Source organism: Lipotes vexillifer, unplaced genomic scaffold (assembly GCF_000442215.2).
Source record: "Lipotes vexillifer unplaced genomic scaffold, Lipotes_vexillifer_v1.1 scaffold216, whole genome shotgun sequence".
NCBI classification, from domain to species: domain Eukaryota; kingdom Metazoa; phylum Chordata; class Mammalia; order Artiodactyla; family Lipotidae; genus Lipotes; species Lipotes vexillifer.
Genome location: NW_006779100.1, coordinates 4,195,177 through 4,199,451, shown reverse-complemented (window position 1 = coordinate 4,199,451; position 4,275 = coordinate 4,195,177).

Genomic DNA, 4,275 nt, shown 5'->3' with positions numbered 1-4,275 from the left:
TCTGCACTCGTCTTTCTTGGTATGGTTCGAGAGCAGCTCCCTGCTCCCTCTCTCTTGCTTTTACTCCTGTAGAAAAACTCTAGTAGCTCCTCTTGAAGTGGATGGAATGGGCTCTGGAACCATCTCTCAGGCTATCCTAAGACAGTGTTTTGTTTTATTTTTAAAAATTATCTGCTTTGGGCTTCCCTGGTGGCGCAGTGGTTGAGAATCTGCCTGCTAATGCAGGGGACACGGGTTTGAGCCCTGGTCTGGGAAGATCCCACATGCCGCGGAGCAACTAGGCCCGTGAGCCACAACTACTGAGCCTGCGCGTGTGGAGCCCATGCTCCGCAACAAGAGAGGCCGTGATAGTGAGAGGCCCGCACGCCGCGATGAAGAGTGGCCCCCGCTTGCCACGACTAGAGAAAGCCCTCGCACAGAAACGAAGACCCAACACAGCAAAAATAAATAAATAAATAAACTCCTACCCTCAACATCTTCTAAAAAAAAATTATCTGCTTTGCAGAAGAATGGAGCGGCTGAGGCAGGGTGGGTACACGGTGGAAAGTACCAGAGTGTGCTCTCACCTGGGAGGGCCCTTATAGGTTATCACGTCCACACTGCTCCAAGATGGATAAGGAACCCTTTAAGTTCTCCTTGGACACGTTCAGTGACAGGAGCGCACAGCCTCCTCCCTTGTGGCCCTGACCCGCCTCTCGGGACTCAGCTGCCTCCCTTCCCTTCTGTTCCAACCAACCGCCCTCTGCCTGCTTTGTCCCTCAGACACACCAAACTCCTTCCCACCTCCTAACTGTTCCCTCTTCCTAAAGCTCCCCCCTCAGCCTAAAGGCTGGCCTCTTATGATTCAGGTCATGGCTCAAAGGTCAAGGCCATCCTGGTCACCTTATCTAAGTAGCCAGCTGCCCCCTCCCCACTGCGTCTACCACCTCCATACCTGTCTTTCTCTATACTGTAACTGGGATCTATTTCCTTCACTTCTAGCACTTTCTGAAATTCTTGTTTATTTATATGTTTACTTCTGTTTTCCCCAAAGTCAGTACTCCCTGTCAGCTCCCCAAGGGCAGGGGATCTGTCTTGCTTGCCACTGCATTCACAAGCTTGGTTCACCATAAATACGGTTGGCTGCCTGATTGAAAATGCCCTAAATTCTGACACCTATACTCAATTAAGAGTTTATACATAGGGACTTCCCTGGTGGTGCAGTGTTTAAAAACCCCCCTGCCAATGCAGGGGACACGGGTTTGAGCCCTGGTCCGGGAAGATCCCACATGCCGCGGAGCAATTAAACCCGTGCGCCACAACTACTGTACCTGTGCTCTAGAGCCCGCGAGCCACAACTACTGAGACCGTGTGCCACAACTACTGAAGCCCGCGTACCTAGAGCTCGTGCTCTGTGACAAGAGAGGCCACTGCAATGAGCAGCCTGCACACCGCAACGAAGAGTAGCCCCCACTCGCCACAACTAGAGAAAAGCCCTCACGCAGCAATGAAGACCCGACGCGGCCAAAGGAAAAAAAAAAAAAAACGTTTATACATAGATCCAAAGTGGGCTTCCCGATAATTTGCTGAGTAGGGACAATTAGAATGAGAACAAAGCCCCTGTGGATCTTCATATTTCAGTGCTTAGCAGAAAGGTCTAGCTTTCCTGGTGACTGGCATAAGGGGAGTAGAAGAGAGGGGGAAACCCTCAGAAGGTTACTCCACTTTTTTCGCTGCTTGCACCTTTCTTTCTTCAAATCAGCCCAGCAGAGTGAGTATCCCAGCGACTTTGGACTCAGGCAGACGGCTTGGCTGAGCTGCTTGGAGCCATGTAAGCAGGGACAAGTCGCCAAACCTCCCTGAGCCTCAGTCTCCATATACCATCTTTATTGAAAAGCATTTTGAAATGTATTAAATAGGAAAAGTCACAGCTTGAAAAGGACTATATTTTAAATAACACTTACAGCAAAATATAGCCAAAGGGTTGGAAAGACTGCATATTACCCATATGTGGTAGGAAAAGAACAAAAGAGGCTGCAGATGATGTGCCTGGGAGACAGGCTCAGTAAGTGGGGGCCGTTGGTAATAACCAGTTCTCACAGAGCTTCTCCAGTGTGTCCATTGTGTGAGGCCCTGTGGGGCTTAAAGCACTTCCCTGCTCTCCAGAAACGCGCCGTGTAGTTGGGAAAATAAGATGTATATACACGAGCCGGTTGCAAAAGTAGATGACTTGTCTGAAGTTTTCCAGTAAATACCATAATTGTTAGGAAAGAGCTTGAAGTTGGAGAAGGGAAAGAAAAGCTGACCGGTTTTAAACTAACTTCTGACCACAGTGACCACAGACATCAAGGATGAGGGTGATCTGTTTTCCAAGAAGAGACTAAGGGAAAAATCTCCCTGTATGCAGAGGCCCAAGTTATCTTGAAGTTCCTGGAGGAGCAGAAGAGCTAAAGAGAGGGTGAGTGTAATCTTGAGCAGCCCTAGAAAGCTGGGAATGGGACGCAGGGGAGAGGAATGACTTCGGGGGCTGGAAGCAGAGGACTTGGTTCTAAAAATAGTCCTGTCCCTCTTGATCGGATCCTGAGCAAAGCCCTGCATGTCACCTCTTGGCTCGCAGCATCCTTGTTAGAAAATTAGAGAAAATATTTGCCTCCTTCCTAAGGGAACAAAAGAAAATTACAGTGGTCCTGAGTAATTTGGCCCCGTTTGGGAAGGAAACATGTCTGCACTGCGTGAAGTGGAGCTGAGAATCTTCCAGGCTTTTCCCCTGCTTTGCCACAAGCTTGGGGCCCTTAGAACATCTTCCTGTGTTCTTTCTTTCCTCTCTCTTTTCTTTCTTCCTTCCTTCCTTTTTGTTTTTTTTTTTTTAAAAAAAAACTTGTATAAATGTTTTGAAATGTTGCCTTTCTGAAAAGGTTTTATAAAAATATTACCTACACATGGCAAATATTTAAGTAGTACAGAAGGGAATACAGTGATAAAGCAGGGTTCCCTTCTACTTTAAATGTCCCTTCCCTCCAAGGCACTTATGAGTCCCAGTTTCTTCTACATACTTAAAGCGATTTCAATACACAGAGAAAACTGCCTCACTCCTTTCACTGCTGGCTGTTTCTCCATTGTCAGATATGCCACAGTTTACTCACCAGTGCCAAGGGCACTGGTTCTTAGGACACTTTAAGTCTGCTAAGAGTGAAAGGCATTTTCCTAGTCGTTCATTGCCAGTTCTTGTTTATGGGGCCTGCTGTATGCAGACACAGTGCTGGGTTTTGAGACGCGGAGAGAGGCAGAGCCCCTTCCCTTGGGAACTCAGAGCCTAGCGGAGGAGGTGGGCATTTAGGAGACATCTGAGGGCTCTCACAGGTCTGTGCGTGCACAGGGCTGGGGTCTCGCCCTGGTACTCTGTGCTTCTCCCGGCTGTGACTTCTCAGCCAAGGTGGAAAGTAAAAACAGCTGCCCTCCAGAATGTAGCCCCAGCTAAGGTGTTTAGAGTCAGGGGAGGGAATCCTGTAGCAAGGAAGTAAAAACCAAAAACCTTGGTTCAAAAATATCATAGAAAGAGCACGGGAAAGTCACAATACCTGTAAAATCTGGGGGAACAGGGTTTGTTTAGCAAAGGCAGTAGGCTCATAAGGAATGGGAGAGAGGGGGCCAGGAAAAGGTGACCAAAGACACAAGTCATCTACTTCCAAATGTTCTCTGCCTTCCTCGGAGCATTCCTCTCCCACCCCCCCTGCATGTCAAGCTCCTGGCACGCCTGAAAGGGCTTTTCGTCTCCTCCCCTTGGCCTTGCTTCATCTGGATCAGAGACAGCCTCCCACGGGGGGCTCCCACGTAGATCTCTGTGGGCATGAGCCCAGGGTTCACGGTGGCAGCGAATCCTGCCCTGGAGGTGCTGTACCCCTCGCATGGTTGACCGTGGACCCCATCACCAAAACTATGCCACGTCCCAGGAGAAACAAGGGGGTCCTGTGAGACACTCTAAAGACTGGAGTACTGAGAAAGAGCCCACAAGAAGGGGTGGGTGGGCCTTGTCTTCCATTATTGTGATTTACACCGTGTGTCCCAGCCTGGCTCCACAGGGGAACAGTTGCTGGGCCTTGAGATGCGCAGGAAGTGGGTCTCCTTGGTGGCGGTGTCTGTGTGTGGTGAGGGAGAGAGAGCTGGGGAGAGGATGGAAATACTTAAATGTGCTCTTTACCTCTCAAAGCGAGACTGTTTATTCTGCAGCCTCATAGCAGGCTGGAGGCCACACTATTTCTGATCTAGAGCTAGTGGAGCAAAGAGAAAGACCTGCTG